This window comes from Triturus cristatus, chromosome 10 (assembly GCF_964204655.1).
Source record: "Triturus cristatus chromosome 10, aTriCri1.1, whole genome shotgun sequence".
In the NCBI taxonomy this organism is placed as follows: domain Eukaryota; kingdom Metazoa; phylum Chordata; class Amphibia; order Caudata; family Salamandridae; genus Triturus; species Triturus cristatus.
Window position 1 is genome coordinate 1,123,906,037 of NC_140593.1, and position 18,577 is coordinate 1,123,924,613.

Consider the following 18,577-nt stretch of genomic DNA (forward strand, 5'->3'; position numbering starts at 1 on the left):
GTCTCTATACAGATCAAAGACAATGCTGTATTGCCACGTATTCCCCAGTTCAAGATATCTCAGGCAGGAGAAAAGGCCTTATTGCAAATAATACAGGATTTGATTAAGTCTGGTGTACTTCAGGAGACAGTGGCAAATGTGTGTAATAGCCCATTCTTCCCATTCTTAAAAAGACACCCCTGGATTCTTCTGATGCTCAACCTGATGTTTCCCGCTTTGTAATAGACCGTAGAGAGGTGAACAAAATAGTGGTTCCCCAGTACTCTGTGGTTCCAGACATTACCACGATCTTGACAATGATTCCCCCTCAGCAAAATTGTTTTCTGTAATCAATTTGAAGAAGGCTTTCTTCAGCATTCCAATCCATACAGATAGCAGATATCTGTTTGGATTTGCAATAGCCGGAAGAAGCTTTAGATTCTGCTGTGCTCCACAAGGCTATACAAAAAGTCCTAGTATCTATAGCCGAGCTTTGAAAACTCAATTGGATTCTTTGGAACTTCCCCCTGGTAATGTGATGTTGCAATACGTCGACGGCCTCCTTGTGGCCTCGGATACTGAAGATGGTTGTTAGGAGGCCACAGTTAAATTACTGTTGCATTTGGCACGCCATGGACACAAGGTGTCCCTTTCAAAATTTCAATATTGTCGACAGGAGGTCACCTATTTAGGTCACCTACTGTCAAAGGAGGGATTGCAGACTAACACCTGAACGCATAGCTGCTATTACTAACATGCCTGTTCCTAAGACCCAACGCGAGGTACGCGCTTTCATTGGTATAACTTCGTATTGTCGGCACTGGATCCCTAATTACTCCTTACTAACAAAATCCCTTCTCTACCTGACCACCAAAGACGTGCATGAACCCTTGCCTTGGACATCTGCATGCCAGCAAGCTTTTGAGCAATTAAAGGTTGTGCTTTGCTCTGCTCTTGTGCTTGGTAAGCCTGATTACCAGAAGCCTTTTGTGCTCTACATACACGAGGCTGATGGTTGACCACTTTCTGTAGAAACACAGGGTTTCAGTGGTAAGCAGAGACCCTGCGCTTATTTCTCTGCTATTCTCGATAACGTGGGCAGAGCTCTCCCCAGCTGCCTGAAAGCTGCCGCGGCGGTGGGAGTTTCTATCAGATAATCGGCAGGGCTCGTCCTTGATACTGATCTCACAGTAATGGTACTGCATACTGTGGATACACTATTGAATAAGACAAAGAGGCAGCACCTTACTAGTGCACGTCTGACTGGATATGAATTGACCTTGTTTGCTCCGCACTTTACCATCGAACGTTGTGCTACTTTGAACCCAGCCACGTTACTACCCCTCCCTCCGGAAGAAAAGGACAATGATGTCCATGATTGTTTATTTCGGACTGAGGAAGAAATGAAATGACGGGTAGACCTGACTGATGTCCCCTTATCTGACCCCCAAGAGGAACTATATGTTTTTTTTTTTTTTTATTTATTTTATTTACAGTTTTGCAACAACATACAGTCGTACAATGAGCAATATAACAGGAAAAAAAAAAGACAAGGAAAAAAGGAAAAAAGATACAAGCAGCAATAATACAAAAAATAAAAGATCTCTTTTAAATCCATTTAGTAACCGGGACCCAAATTTTCAAGCCTAGTCGTTTTTTCTTTATCCCCTTAAGCTTATACATAGCCATTTCTATATGATAAATGGAGAGTAGCTTAGATTGCCATTGATGAAAGGTCGGGGGTTCGTTATCAATCCACCGGGAAGTAATGCAAAATCGGAAAACAGACATACAAATAAACAAAAATACTTCCTCGGCGATAGGTCTTATCTTAAATTGATCTGTTTGAATACCAAAAATCACCACCTCAGGAGAGAGTTTTACAACTATCCGTAAATTATTATTGATAAAGGATTTAATATCAGTAATGAACCGGAGAAGTTTTTCACATTTAAAAAACATATGAATAGAATCCGCATCAAGCTCTTTGCAGCGATTACATCTTGAATCGCCGCCGGCCTTCCATTTGGCTATCTTAGCGGGTGAATAATAAAGATTAAAGATAGACATATAGTGTTGACTTTGAAGGGGCCCATTAAAGAGTACCTTCATGGATATCTCGATTGATCTTCCTATGTCAATGTATGCTATATCTAGCTTCCTTTGCCATTTACTTTCTACAAAAGATAAGTCATCTTCGAGCTGATTAATAATCATTTGATAAACTGGGCCTATTTTTTTTGTTTTCCTATTCATTTCTAATATCTTGTGAGAATTCATACTAGGATTAATAAGAAGTCCTTTTAATTCCAGAAAGCTTCGAATCTGAAGATATTTAAAAAAAATGATGCTGAGGTAAGCCATATTTAGTGCGAAGAGCCATAAATGAAGAAAATTGAGCTCCCTCGTATAAATCTCCCAGGGTCTGTATTCCGGAAAGATGCCATACTCTGGTGATTTGATCGTTAAACACTGGGGTGAGGGCAGAGTTATTGAGAATTGGAGAATAATAAGTGATGTCACCCAGACCAAGAATGTTATTCCTAAATTGTCGCCAGATTGAGAAACAGGCTAAAATAGTCTTGAATTTGTTTTTTTTATAATAGCTGGGTTCAATGATTTTAACTAAACATTGAGGAGCAGCCTTGCCTAGTAGTAATTCATATACTGAGGGGTAGACGGATTCTTCAGTAACCGAGTCCACAAAAAGAAGTGTACCCATACATTTTAAAGAAATAAGCCAATAATACAGCCGAAAATTAGGGATACCCCACCCCCCTTTCAGCCTAGGCAAAAAACACCATTTCAGAGCTCGACGAGAGCGGTGATACCCCCACAAAAATCTAGAGATCATTCTGTCAATTTTTGTAAAATAGTGTGCCGGAAACAGGAGTGGTATGGTGCGAAACAAATATAGAAACTTTGGTAAAATTAACATTTTAATAATATTAACTCGGCCATAAAGAGAAAAGTGCATATTGTTTAGTCTCTCTAGAGTTATATTAGACAAGTTCAGGATAGGCTCGATATTTAAACGTACAATCTCGTCCACCCTGGAAGAGATCGTTATCCCCAGGTATTGAGCAGCAAGATTAAAAACCATTTCTTTAGGTCGGCCAAAATCAGAATGAATCAATTGGGTTTTGGCTATATTTAATTTATAGCCAGATAACTGGCCAAACTCTTCCGCCAAAAGAGTGATTTTTGGTAAAGCAGATCCAATATCTACGGTAGTTACGGTGACATCATCCGCGTAGGCAAATATTTTAAATAGATTGGTATTAATTTTGACAGGTATAATGTCTGCCGCAAGGGACAGATTACGTAAATATGGTTCTAAGTATAAAGCAAACAACAAGGGGGAACAGGGACAACCTTGTCTAGTCCCCCTTGTTATCGAGAGAGTTAGTTATTCTTATGGTAGCCTTAGATTGAAAATAAAGGGCTTTCACACCGTTAATATATAAGATAGGAAAACCCATCCAGAGCATGACAGACCAAAGAAACTCCCAGGAGACCCTGTCGAACGCCTTTTCTGCGTCCAACAGGGCCACCGCGACCGGGGATTCGGATATCTGAGCCCAATCTAATAATGTTATTATTTTTTTGACGTGGTCTGTGGTATCTCTGTTCAATATAAAGCTGTGTTGCCTGATAGAAACAAGGGTCGGCATCATTGGGTTAAGTCTGTTGGCAAGAATTTTTGAATAGATCTTGCTATCAGTGGAGATCAGAGAGATAGGTCGATATGAGCCTAATTCTTCGCTGTTTTTACCTTTCTTTTTAAAAATCACTATTGTTGCGAGGGACCATGACTCAGGTGGATTACCAGCGAAAGCCAGGGAAAAAATCTTCATTAGTTCTGGCTTCAAAATTTCTCTGAATACTCGATAAAATTCCAGAGGAATAGAGTCAGGACCCATGGCTTTTCCAGCCGCAAGACTCATAATAGCAAGTTCGATCTCATCCCAGGTAATTGGAGTACTGAGACGCTCCACATATTCTGCTGACATTTCTGTAGTGTAAATCTTGTCAAGATATTGTTTTATAGCAGAATGAGACACATTATCCGGTTGATGATAAAGTACTTGATAAAATTCGTTAAAGGCTGCAAGTATATCTTCTTTTGAGGTTTTGAAGCCCCCATGAAGATCTTGTATTTTGAGAATCTCATTAGCAGTGGTTTTTTGACGTAGTCTTTGTGCTAAGACTTTCCCTGTTTGTTCGCTAAATTCGTAGCTTTCAGTCCGATGTTGATTATAATATAGAGCTACTTGTTCAGCTATAGGAGCATAAACAGAGCTACGTTTAATCAGTAGATCTAATTGGGCTTCTTCTATGTCCCTATTTAATTTAATGCATTCAGCCATCCGTAACTCTGCATGAAATACCATTTCACAGTCCCTTTTAAATTTATTTCGCTTATTCTTTAGCTGAAAATTAGTAAATTTTAGCGTCTCTCCCCGTACCACAGATTTAAACGTGTCCCAAACAACTGGGACAGGGGCTGAGTCGTTGTTTAATTCAAAAAAATCCTGGATTACTTTAGACATAAATTGAATATAGTCAGGTTGTACAAGTAAGTTTCGTTGAAACGTCCAAATTGGTTTATGGCCCTGTTCATTTGATGTTATACTAAACTTTAAACAAAGAGGATTGTGATCCGATAAAAGCCTAGGCAGAATTTCTAACCCAATTTTATCCAAAAAAAACTGAGATAAAAAAAAATAATCAATCCGAACGTGTTTCTTGTGCGGGGCAGAAAAAAAAGTAAAGCCATCCTCATCTGGATGAGCAATATGCCAAGCATCAGATAGAGCATTGTCTAATACCAGAGACCGCAGAGCCTTAAAAGACCGTGGCTTTGATCCTTTATACCTTGAATTTTTTCTAATATTGAAAGCAGAATCAATATGAATATTGAGATCCCCACAAAAAATAATAGGGATGCTACTAAGAGCAAGCTCCTGATTAAGATAATTAAATAATTCGGAATCATCAAGGTTAGGGCCATAAACTGAATAGATCAAAAGCCTGTTCTGAGAGATAGAAAGTTCTGCCTTGGCCCAGCAGCCCCATTTATCAGCAGCAGTCTTAATTAGAATGCCCAAATTCCGACGCATGAGTATAGCGACACCTCTTTTAATGCCAGTCTGCCTAGAAACAATTAACACTTCCAACCCCAAGTTCTTTAGCAAGTCCTTTTTTCCCCATGATAGATGAGTCTCTTGAAGACAGAGTATATCAATTTGCAACAAATGGATCATTTTGGACAGAATACCTCTCTTTTTCGGATCATTGAGACCATTGACATTAAAGGTACAAATTCTAATTGTCTTATCCATTTAAAGATAGAGCATAAAGAAAAATTAGAAAACTAGAATCTATAAAACATGGTTCCATAAAAAATTGGACACAGACAACCATAGCGAGAAAAATCATTACTTTACCCAGTATTAAATCATTAGTAAAGCAGACTGAGCAGTACTCCATGGCTTGCAAGTAACTAAACAAAATCGTTATATCTTGCTCATATTGGACTGATGTTGCGTTACACCCCCACCACCACCACCACCAGAGGAACTATATGTTGATGGCTCTTGTTTCAAACTACCCGACGGCATTACCACAGCAGCTTATGCAATCACAACGTTACACACTGTAGTTGAGACATCCCGTATCCCATACCAATCGGCTCAAGCTGCAGAGCTGGTTGCCCTCCTTAGGGCTTGTGAGTTTAGTGAGGGACTGGCTGTCAATGTTTACACCGACAGAAAGTACGTCTTTGGAGTGGCCCTTAATTTTGGGGGCCTCCAGGTGGAGAGAGGGTTCTTAATCTCGCATGGGTTGCGAATTCAAAATGGTCCATTGATACATAGACTGTTGTTAGCATTGACACTTCCTGATAAGTTGGCAATAATAAAATGTAGCGCTCACAAAGCCATGACAGATGCTGTTGGAAGGGGAAATGCGTCTGCAGATCAGACAGCTAAGGAGACAGCTAGATCGAAAATGAAAAAGATGTTCGTGGCAGATGCTGCTAGGTGGCTTCCAGACAATGGAATGTTCGAGGACGCATTAGAAAATGTCAGGGAAATCCAGAGTGAGGCAATTGTAAATGGTAATATGGGAGGAGAGTACAGGACGTTTTTATGAGGATGGGTGCTGGACTGACCTGTCTGGGAAACAGAGGGGGTTGCTGCCCAAAGCGTATGTGCTCCCTGCTGTGACCATGGCCCACGGTCCCGCACATATTAGTTCCAAAAGGCATCTGTAAGCTACTGGACCAATTATGGCAGAACGATAATATTGCTTAGGTAGCTACACACCTGGTGACGCACTGCATTGTCTGTCTGAAACATAACCCTGGGAAAGGTACTCCCACACCCGCAGGTAACTTTGCACCGCCTTCCTTCCCTTTCGAAGTTCTCCAGATGGATCTCATCGAAATGGAACAAGTTAACAATTTGAAGTATGTGTTAGTAGTGATTTGCGCATTCAGTAAATGGATTGAGGCTTACCCCACTAAGGAGAATACAGCTATGGCGAAGGTACTCTTAAAAGAGTTCTTCCCGTGCTATGGATTGCCACGTGTGATCTGAAGTGACAACTGATTTGATTTGATTTGAGAGAATATTTATTGAGCGCAACTATCACTCCGTGAGGAGTATCCTGGCGCTAGAGTACGGATGATGAGGAGAGTCCCAAAAAAGAAAATCAAATCAAGGCAAAAAAACATTCATCAGAGGCACCGAAAACCCAGGTTTTTAAAGCTTTCCTGAATAAAAGTTCGGTGTTGCATAATCTAAGATGAGCAGGAAGCATATTCCAGGCTCTAGCACCCAGATAAGCCACTGTCTTAGCACCTTTCAATTTATATCTAAAATTGGGCAATTTAAGCAAATTAGCTGAAGAGGACCTGAGTAGTCTTGTTGTTGTATATGGGACAAAACGTGCCATCAGAAATTTAGAAAAAACAACAATTGATGGACAGAATGCAGAACAATGTCATACATTCACCCCAGTACAGAGATCTGGGCCTAAATCCATAGTTTTTTTGCTCACCATGCCATTCCAGTTTGAACCCAGCCATATGCAAATCAGTCTTGACCCTGTGCCCCATGGGAACAGTCCAGCCCGAACTGCCAAGCCAGGTCCTCCCTGGACTGGAAACAAGCATCCTAGGACCGGTTTCGGGCTTTCAGCCCTCGTCAGCCAGGATAGCTTGATTCCAGTGGCATGGAGAGCAAGGGACTCACGTCTGAGCATACCCTTTCCACTCGGGGTGACAAATGCAAAAACAACAATTGATGGACAGAATGCAGAACAATGTCATACATTCACCCCAGTACAGAGATCTGGGCCTAAATCCATCGTTTTTTTGCTCACCATGCCATTCCAGTTTGAACCCAGCCATATGCAAGTCAGTCTTGACCCTGTGCCCCATGGGAACAGTCCAGCCCGAACTGCCAAGCCAGGTCCTCCCTGGACTGGAAACAAGCATCCTAGGACCGGTTTCGGGCTTTCAGCCCTCGTCAGCCAGGATAGCTTGATTCCAGTGGCATGGAGAGCAAGGGACTCACGTCTGAGCATACCCTTTCCACTCAGGGTGACAAATGCAAAAACAACAATTGATGGACAGAATGCAGAACAATGTCATACATTCACCCCAGTACAGAGATCTGGGCCTAAATCCATAGTTTTTTTGCTCACCATGCCATTCCAGTTTGAACCCAGCCATATGCAAATCAGTCTTGACCCTGTGCCCCATGGGAACAGTCCAGCCCGAACTGCCAAGCCAGGTCCTCCCTGGACTGGAAACAAGCATCCTAGGACCGGTTTCAGGCTTTCAGCCCTCGTCAGCCAGGATAGCTTGATTCCAGTGGCATGGAGAGCAAGGGACTCACGTCTGAGCATACCCTTTCCACTCGGGGTGACAAATGCAAAAACAAGAATTGATGGACAGAATGCAGAACAATGTCATACATTCACCCCAGTACAGAGATCTGGGCCTAAATCCATCGTTTTTTTGCTCACCATGCCATTCCAGTTTGAACCCAGCCATATGCAAATCAGTCTTGACCCTGTGCCCCATGGGAACAGTCCAGCCCGAACTGCCAAGCCAGGTCCTCCCTGGACTGGAAACAAACATCCTAGGACCGGTTTCGGGCTTTCAGCCCTCGTCAGCCAGGATAGCTTGATTCCAGTGGCATGGAGAGCAAGGGACTCACGTCTGAGCATACCCTTTCCACTCGGGGTGACAAATGCAAAAACAACAATTGATGGACAGAATGCAGAACAATGTCATACATTTACCCCAGTACAGAGATCTGGGCCTAAATCCATCGTTTTTTTGCTCGCCATTCCAGTTTGAACCCAGCCATATGCAAATCAGTCTTGACCCTGTGCCCCATGGGAACAGTCCAGCCCGAACTGCCAAGCCAGGTCCTCCCTGGACTGGAAACAAGCATCCTAGGACCGGTTTCGGGCTTTCAGCCCTCGTCAGCCAGGATAGCTTGATTCCAGTGGCATGGAGAGCAAGGGACTCACGTCTGAGCATACCCTTTCCACTCGGGGTGACAAATGCAAAAACAACAATTGATGGACAGAATGCAGAACAATGTCATACATTCACCCCAGTACAGAGATCTGGGCCTAAATCCATCGTTTTTTTGCTCACCATGCCATTCCAGTTTGAACCCAGCCATATGCAAATCAGTCTTGTCCCTGTGCCCCATGGGAACAGTCTAGCCCGAACTACCAAGCCAGGTCCTCCCTGGACTGGAAACAAGCATCCTAGGACCGTTTTCGGGCTTTCAGCCCTCGTCAGCTAGGATAGCTTGATTCCAGTGGCATGGAGAGCAAGGGACTCACGTCTGAGCATACCCTTTCCACTCGGGGTGACAAATGCAAAAACAACAATTGATGGACAGAATGCAGAACAATGTCATACATTCACCCCAGTACAGAGATCTGGGCCTAAATCCATCGTTTTTTTGCTCACCATGCCATTCCAGTTTGAACCCAGCCATATGCAAATCAGTCTTGACCCTGTGCCCCATGGGAACAGTCCAGCCCGAACTGCCAAGCCAGGTCCTCCCTGGACTGGAAACAAGCATCCTAGGACCGGTTTCGGGCTTTCAGCCCTCGTCAGCCAGGATAGCTTGATTCCAGTGGCATGGAGAGCAAGGGACTCACGTCTGAGCATACCCTGGATTTAACCCAGATCTCTTGACTGGGGGAGAATGTCTGCATTGTCAGCATTCCGTCCATCATTTGTTTGTTGTAACGCTTTTCGCCCTAAGTGGGATGGGTATTCCCAGACGTGGGACTCGTGCTCACTACGCCACTGGAGTCAAGCTATCCTGGCTGATGACGGCTGATAGCCAGAAACCGGTCCTAGGATGCTTGATTCCGGTCCAGGGAAGACATGGCTTGGCAGTTCGGGCTGGACTGTTCCCATGAGGCACAGGGTCAAGACTGATTTGCATATGGCCATGTCTGAACTGGGGTGGCGTAGTGGGCAAAAGAACGATGGATTTAACCCAGATCTCTTGACTGGGGGAGAATGTCTGCGTTGTCAGCATTCCGTCCATCATTTGTTTGTTGTAACGCTTTTCGCCCTAAGTAGGATGGGTATTCCCAGACGTGGGACCCGTGCTCACTACGCCACTGGAGTTAAGCTATCCTGGCTGATGACGGCTGATAGCCAGAAACCGGTCCTAGGATGCTTGATTCCGGTCCAGGGAAGACATGGCTTGGCAGTTCGGGCTGGACTGTTCCCATGAGGCACAGGGTCAAGACTGATTTGCATATGGCCATGTCTGAACTGGGGTGGCGTAGTGGGCAAAAGAACGATGGATTTAACCCAGATCTCTTGACTGGGGGAGAATGTCTGCATTGTCAGCATTCCGTCCATCATTTGTTTGTTGTAACGCTTTTCGCCCTAAGTGGGATGGGTATTCCCAGACGTGGGACCCGTGCTCACTACGCCACTGGAGTCAAGCTATCCTGGCTGATGACGGCTGATAGCCAGAAACCGGTCCTAGGATGCTTGATTCCGGTCCAGGGAAGACATGGCTTGGCAGTTCGGGCTGGACTGTTCCCATGAGGCACAGGGTCAAGACTGATTTGCATATGGCCATGTCTGAACTGGGGTGGCGTAGTGGGCAAAAGAACGATGGATTTAACCCAGATCTCTTGACTGGGGGAGAATGTCTGCATTGTCAGCATTCCGTCCATCATTTGTTTGTTGTAACGCTTTTCGCCCTAAGTGGGATGGGTATTCCCAGACGTGGGACCCGTGCTCACTACGCCAATGGAGTCAAGCTATCCTGGCTGATGACGGCTGATAGCCAGAAACCGGTCCTAGGATGCTTGATTCCGGTCCAGGGAAGACATGGCTTGGCAGTTCGGGCTGGACTGTTCCCATGAGGCACAGGGTCAAGACTGATTTGCATATGGCCATGTCTGAACTGGGGTGGCGTAGTGGGCAAAAGAACGATGGATTTAACCCAGATCTCTTGACTGTGGGAGAATGTCTGCATTGTCAGCATTCCGTCCATCATTTGTTTGTTGTAACGCTTTTCGCCCTAAGTGGGATGGGTATTCCCAGACGTGGGACCCGTGCTCACTACGCCACTGGAGTCAAGCTATCCTGGCTGATGACGGCTGATAGCCAGAAACCGGTCCTAGGATGCTTGATTCCGGTCCAGGGAAGACATGGCTTGGCAGTTCGGGCTGGACTGTTCCCATGAGGCACAGGGTCAAGACTGATTTGCATATGGCCATGTCTGAACTGGGGTGGCGTAATGGGCAAAAGAACAATGGATTTAACCCAGATCTCTTGACTGGGGGAGAATGTCTGCATTGTCAGCATTCCGTCCATCATTTGTTTGTTGTAACGCTTTTCGCCCTAAGTGGGATGGGTATTCCCAGACGTGGGACCCGTGCTCACTACGCCACTGGAGTCAAGCTATCCTGGCTGATGACGGCTGATAGCCAGAAACCGGTCCTAGGATGCTTGATTCCAGTCCAGGGAAGACATGGCTTGGCAGTTCGGGCTGGACTGTTCCCAAGAGGCACAGCGTCAAGACTGATTTGCATATGGCCATGTCTGAACTGGGGTGGCGTAGTGGGCAAAAGAACGATGGATTTAACCCAGATCTCTTGACTGGGGGAGAATGTCTGCATTGTCAGCATTCCGTCCATCATTTGTTAGTTGTATCAGAAATGTAGGCCCCATATTAAGTTTAGCTCTAAAGGTGATCAGGAGAATCTTGAAGAGAATTCTTTTATGCACCGGGAGCCAATGACGGCTGTTCAAGGCCGCAGAGGCTGAGGATCTTCGGGGGAGTTTGAGCACTAATCGTGCAGCCGCATGTTGCACCACCTGCAGCTTTTTTAAAATAGCTTTGTTAACTCCTGCCGGGAGACCATTACAATAATCTATGCGTGAAAGTATCAAGGCCACAGCCACAGATTTTCTTGCTGCCAGAGGGAGAAACTTAAAGAATTTCTTTAAAGATTTTATCAGGCTAAAACACATTCCCGCCACTGCTTTAATATGCGGTAAGAAAGAGAGGGAGGTATCAAATTGTACTCCCAAATTTCTAGCAACATTAACCACATCCGGCGGGGGCGTTGCTCCATCAGGCCACCATTTGGACGGCTGGAAGAGGACGTCAGTCCCTATCGGGAGAATTTCTGTTTTATCCGTATTGCATTTTAGCTGAAGTCACTTCAATTCAAAAGTCATTGAATTGGTGTGCAAGGGCTTGCATATTAAGCAGAGGTTTCATGCAGCGAACCACCCCCAGTCGGCAGGCCTGGTTGAGAAATACAATGGTACTCTCAAACTGAAACTAGCAAAGATTCAAGAAAGCACAGGATTGCGATGGCTAGATGCGTTACCTTTGGCTTTATTATCTACCAGGTCTACAGCGCATTCTAGAACAGGTTTGTCTCCGTATGAGGTGGTTTTTGGGCGCCCCGCCAACGTTTGGGGCGTCCCAAGACCCAAGCGCTTTTCCGAGATAGAGAACACCTTGTTGAAAGATTATCTGTATGAATTGTCTAAAGATCTTCGTTATATTCACCAACAGATTCACGCCACGCTGCAAACAGTACCAGAGGGGCCCGGCCATCAGCTACAGCCCGGGAGATCTAGTCCTTGTGAAGACTTTTCAACGGAAGAACTGCCTGGAGCTGAGGTGGAAAAGGCCTCTACTTTTCCTGCTCGCAACCCGCTCCGCCGTGAAGCTCGAGGGCCAAAAGCTTCGGGTGCATGGGACTCATGTCAAAAAGGTGCCTCTCCCGTTTCTGTATGATTGGTGGGTCCTCAACAGCAATGCTGACCAGGAAGGGGTGCAAGTGCCCCGTTTTGTCCCCTTCTCTGATGCCCGATTGAGGTGGGCGCAGACAGACGAAGAATGTGACACAGCCTTGCTTGAGGTGGTTCCCCCAGAGATAAGGGTCGCCCAGATACTCCTGCTCCTGGTGCACAAGAGTCTGAGTCCCAATGGCCACCTGACCCTGAGTTTCTCCTCCTTTTTGTTGATGAGACAGGGCCTGGCACCACCAGGTATAACCTGCGGCCCCGAAAGAAGGACAGTGCATCAGTAGGAAAGTCCAGGAGTTAAGGAAGGACTCGAGCTTAGGGCATAGGTGCCATGCCTAAGGTGCCTGCATTAGATTAGAGTGAGCTATACTGGTGGACTGCCCTGGTCACTGGACAGGATCGTTGAGGGTATTTGCCCAGGAGGGAGGGTGCCCTACCCAGAAAGAAGAGGATTTGTTTTCCAGCAAGGGCTGCAATCTCGCAGCTCCCCCGTGGGAGTGCTTAATAGCACCGTTGTTGATGAACAATAGGAGCCTACCAGCGAGGCTCTAAACGGACGGCGGGTGATTTGTGCCCCTCTGGTCGGTTGTATTTTTGTGGCTCCAATTCCTAAGGTTCTTTCTATGTACCCATTTGGTTGTGCAGTCATGAGGGAGTAGCAGCCCTTAGTGGCCCCTCCATTACAGCAGAATGGTCCTGGGTGGTCTAGTTGGTCTACTCGGAGTAGGGTAGTTGTGGTAGTGTTCCTTCTCTTAGAAACAATAACACTATTTGGGGTTGTCTGGTATTTAGAAGAACAACATCCTGTGCACACCTTGATAGGGACGATCCCGGCTCCACCTGAGCATTCGTTTGTTACACTGGCCCGCATAAACAGAGACATAGACAGACTTATGCCCAGAACGCTTTCCTGCAGATGCTTCATCAAGCACACAGTACTACTAATGCCACGAATTGTTGGCACTGTGGGTTACTTCCCTCAGTTATGCCCAAAAATGATTGGCTGGTGTCATTGCCCCTGTCATATTTAGGTAGCTGTGAGGCCTGGTTCCAGTTGCTTTCTATGGTATACATGCACTATCATGCTGACGCTATGAAAATGGTACAGGCTGATTTCTGATTACGAAGCAGTGCTGGAGTATATAGTGGTACACCAAGAATATACGCCTGGGGCAGATGGCAAGGAGGGTACCCTACACCCAGATGTTTGCATGAATTTTTCGAGGCTAATGAAAATGTTACTTGGTTACAAAATGAAATGTTAGATTTTCAGGGATTCAATGTTACTGAATACTTTAAATGTTTCCAGGAACGAAATATCACTGAAGACAAAGCCATGCCCCTTCCTGTGATCAATGCAACAGCTAGTTTCTGTGTTGAACGATTAGGGAATATTTCAGTGGGACAGGGCCATTGTGACTACACATACCGATTGAACACTACTAGTAGCCCCCCTCTGCTTACACCTCCGAATGTATACTTCATCTCTGGGGAACAGGCTTATACATGGCTTCCCAGAGGATGGTCTGGCCGGTGTTATGTTTCCTTCCTCTTACCTCCTCATTACATTGCACCGTCCAATTATCACAAGGATCATAGGCTGCAGCGGAGGGAATCTCCATGTGCACCGTGTTAAGAGAGTTGTCAATCCAGACGATATTGATCAGACAGATACCTCCCTACAGCAATTCACTGACATAATGAAGGGCATTCTGCCGTTCTGGGGTCCCATGTTCAATATTCGTCGCCTTGCTAGAGTAGTTGAGGGAGTTATTAATACTACTGCAAGTATCCTGACTAATATTACAGTGGAGCTTCAGGCTACGAGGCTCGTTGCTCTTCAAAATCGGATGGTTTTAGACGTCATTCTCGCTGATAGGGGTGGAGCTTGCCAGGTCATTAGTAGCAGCTGCTGTGTGTGCATTCCTGATAACTCCCCTATTGTGTACTTCGCAATACAGAAATACACAGACTTGCTTCAGATATCCATCAGGATAATGGTTCATGGTCCCTCACAGGGTGGCTCTGTGGTCTTTTGACATCATGAGGTTGGAAGCAATACTACTTGTCCTAATAGCTATCACAGGTGTCATCTTTACATGTTGCTTATGCATTAATTGCCTTCCAGCCTGTTGCACCTATTGTGTGAGTAAACTCACCCCTACCTCTAAATTGCCGTGACGAGATAACAAGGTCTCTACTATGATGATGCAGGACATTCAGGACATGATGCTCATTGATGAGGGCATCTTTGAATATTAAGTGATTTTGATGCTCATACGTTGCTTTGTTCTCCCTTGTAACTTGAGTGACTATCCAACTTCTTTCTCCCCACTTAGAATTGTTAAGACCCTACCGGATAGCCTCAATAAAGTATTTAGCCACCCATGCTAAAAGGAGGATCTGTTACGTTTGAAAATCCCATTCCCGCAATGCACTTGTTTCATGCTATATTAGGTTAGCAATGTGTGGCTAAATAGATTCCATTTGTATTTGCATTATGCAACCCATTGAGTTATCCCCGTAATGTGCAGGCTTCAGTTAGCAAGTGTGACGCCATTTTGTATTTCGTAATCCCTATTAGGCTGCTTAGGCTGTGCCCGTACTAGGCCTCATTATTCAGTATTGCTTGCCTTAGCAGAACACTGTACTTCGTTATTATTTTCTCTCTTGTCCAAGGCTGCTTCCTGACTTACTAATGAATAGGCCATTCTGCCCTTGCATACCTATCCGAGTGTGTAGTTCTGCTCCCACGTTAGGAGACGCTGAGACTCAGCGCTGTAGCCTTGAATCGTAGATAACATATATCCATCTGGCAGGTGGTAGCTCATCCTCCAGTGCCTCCTTTGTTCATGTTCAGCCCAGGCTGGTAACATTCCATTGTGGGCATGGTTGGAGGCTCTTGGGAAGATTCATTACGTGTTGCAGACTGTTGGGGGGGTCAGTCCCTTGGCAGACATCTTAGGGTGCAGGTCAGATTGGACTCCTCTGCAGAGTATTGCTAATAAATGATGTTTGTAGTCTCTACTGTCTGACCGTCTCTTCATTCTTGGGAAGGCATAGCAGGTGGTTGTAAGAAACCCGGTGGCCCCTAAGGGCCACTTCCTTCACTGGTAAGACCTCTGCTGTTGGGATTGCTGGTGACCTTGGTACCAGTGAGGGGTTTGAACCCTGTGAGGGAAGAAATGCCGGTGGTAGGGCTTGTAGGGCCTTACTTGTTTTTTTGTTTTTCAAGGCCATATGTCTTGAGGGTCTCCATTTCCAACTTCATCCAGGCCATCTCACCGTCCTTGTGACTGCCAAAAAGTGTGGATCCTGAGAATGGCAGATTAAAGATCCGCTGTTGTGAGTCATGCTTGAGGGCTGTGAGGCAGAGCCATGAATGTCTGCGTAATGCCACTCTGTGATAGTACTCGTGTGCCGTTAGCAAGGATGAATCGGCTGTAGCACTGATGATCTGGTTAGAGACCATCATCCCCTTGTTGACAACCTCAAGGAAGTCCTCTCTTTTGTCTCTGGGGAGGTCATCATCAGATTTCTGTAAGGAGACCCATAAGGCCCTGTCGTACCTGCCCAGAAGAGCCGACAAACTCACTGCCTTCATGAAGGTAGCTACTGTACTGCATACCTTAGGGCCCATTGAATCCAGTTTCTTACTCTCCTTGTCTGGAGGTACAGTCGACATAGGGGTTGTAGAATGGTGTTTCTTAGCCACTAAGATGACCACAGAATCCGGGGGAGGGTCGGAGCTGGAGAAAGAGTGGATCCTGCTCTGTATTTCTTCTATAGCCTTGATGGCGCAGATTTAGCTGAAGCTGGAGTGAGGACCAAATCCACTGCCAGTTCCAACAGACCCGGAACCAAAGTAAGGAGAGGCCTTGACGCTTATTGGTGATGAAGCGTCTCAAATATGACCAATGTGGATCATGTTGGAACCGACATCAGGATATTTAACTTCGCAGCCCCTCTCACCAGAACCTCCTGGAGGCTAGTGACATCATCCACTGGAGAAAACCGTGGTTTTGGAGGCACCAGTGGAAGAGGTGCCCGAGGAGGCTGTAGTGGAGGCGAAGGAGGTGGTGGTGGCGGAGTAGATGAAGGCGGAAGAGCAGGAGAGTCTGGCAGCACTATCATTGAATAAGGTGAATACGTTCTGGAGTAATCAGTCAGGAGAGGATGAAATGCATCTCTGTTTCTTCTTCTTCTACATACCTAGACGTTCTCAACGTCGACATACTCAACGTTGACCTTCTCCTACGTCTCGACATTGACACACTCCTCAACATAGACTTTCCTTTGTGTCTTCATGTCAACACACTCCTTGATGTCAAACTCCTTCGGTGTCTCGACGGCGGAGTCATCTGCGATGTTGACATACCCTGTTTGGACATCAATCTTTGCCTCCTCTTCAATGTCGACCCATCCCTCGATGGAGAATAAGTGGGTGCTGTACCTTGTCTCGACGTCGATCCTCTCAACGTCGACCTGGAACAATGTTGTTTTTAGGCTGCACTCCTCTTTTTAGACCTATAACACCTGGGGACCTCAGAGGAAGGTGGAAGAGCCCTGGTAGAGGAGTGACCCTCTCCTCATGTTCCACCTTCAGACTGCACCTATTGCCTGCGTCAGTCTTCTGTGTCATGGAGGCAATTTTTCAAATTTTCCGTCAGGGTACACTTGGAAAGATTCCTACAGTGCTGGCATTTGTCAGGAACATGGCTTTCACGAAGGCAGATGATGCAGACATCGTGTGGGTCTGACTTGGCCTTCTTTCTCCCACAATATCGTAAGCATCTCGTCAGCTCATGTGCCCTTAAGCTTGTTGACTGAAAAAGCATTTGATTTTCTCAACTTTGACTTCCTTATGGGAGTACTTACAAAGCTGGGATTTGGTTCACGTTTTATATCTTACATGTGGGTGCTGCATGCTTCCCTCGAGAAGCAGGGGTGAGTCAATGGGGTCCTCTCTCACACTTTCCTGATCAAGATGGGCACCAGGGATGTCCGCTCTCATCCGATTCTATCTGCACTGGCATTAGACCCCTTGGTGGTGTGAATCAGATGTGACCCACAGGTATGATATGCAGATGGGAGAATAGTGAGGAAGTCTGCTTTGCACTATATGCAGATGAGGTGTTAATATTTATCTCATGCCCAGACATTACAGGGCTACAGCTCCTACACCTGCTGGTCCTGTATGGACAGGCCTCTGTGTCCAAGGAAACTGGTCCAAGTCCCTCCTGATCCATCTGTCTAAAGGATGAAAGGCAGTGGATTGACAACCCTAACTCCCTATTCGCCAATTCAGTTTTCAATACTATTGAATTCATATATCAGTGCTCTCATCCCTTGTGTAGAGCCGTAATCTTAAACCCCTAGTATCAACTATGTGTACAGATCACAATCGTTGGGCCAAATTACCGTTCAATATCTGGGGTCGAATTGCACAAAAGATTATGGTGTTGCATAGGTTTCTTCTTGTCATAACTTCCCATTCTGCCGTGCTGGTTTGGTGCAGTCCAGGCCAAATCGCTCTCATTCTTGTGGGTCAACCACATACAGCTTGAGAAAAAGGGCACAATCCATGTTAGATGTTGGGTTAGGCATGGCAGATATCAGACTCTATTTTCGGGCGTCCCTCCCTGTTGGCAATCTTGAAGGAGTGATTTCAGGGGGATTGGGTGGACAATGCCTACTGCACCGAAGTCTTCTTCTTCGAAGGTTTCTGATGCTGTATGGAGATTCTATCCCTCACTTCCTTCCGGATCTTCTTAGGATGGTATCTTGGCCTCGAGGTCGGTCTAGCATTGGACACATGGGAACGGAAGCTCCACCCTGTGGAGAGGCAATTGACTGGGATGGGTATGCCGCTTTGAAGTCTTCAGTCAATGGGACCTTATTGGCATCAAGGATTGGGGGATGTTTGATGGGGTCCCTTGAGGTTATTCCATGAGATACAGGAGAACTTCTAACTATATCTGTCTCAATTTTATAAATTCCTGCAGCTCTGCTATGCCCTAGGGTTCTTTGGCGATCGCCTCACCGAGGTCCCCAAGTACAACCCTATAGAGAAAAAGTGCCTCATTGGGCCAATACAGAAAGGGGGCATATCCCATACTTATAAGTCCCTGAAATTCCTGATTAATAACTACCTGGACGTCTTCCCACCTCCGAAGCAAAATGGAAAACATGGGTACTGTCCCTAAACAACAGAGGCCGGCTGGACACCAGAATGGCCATGCTGGCCATTCTCATTGA

General features: G+C 45.8%; 1 protein-coding gene and 1 long non-coding RNA gene across 2 annotated transcripts in view; one reads left to right on the forward strand and one right to left on the reverse strand.

Moving 5' to 3' along the window:
• Positions 1–18,577, reverse strand: part of MEIOB (meiosis specific with OB-fold) — an 877,351-nt gene that overhangs the window by 283,065 nt on the left and 575,709 nt on the right. The gene's annotated exons all lie outside the window — the stretch shown is intronic.
• Positions 1–18,577, forward strand: part of LOC146796686 (uncharacterized) — a 221,305-nt gene that overhangs the window by 176,000 nt on the left and 26,728 nt on the right. Inside the window, exon 2 of the long non-coding RNA XR_014969655.1 lies at positions 12,084–12,285. This is a non-coding gene — a long non-coding RNA (uncharacterized LOC146796686). The remainder of the gene's footprint in view (positions 1–12,083; positions 12,286–18,577) is intronic.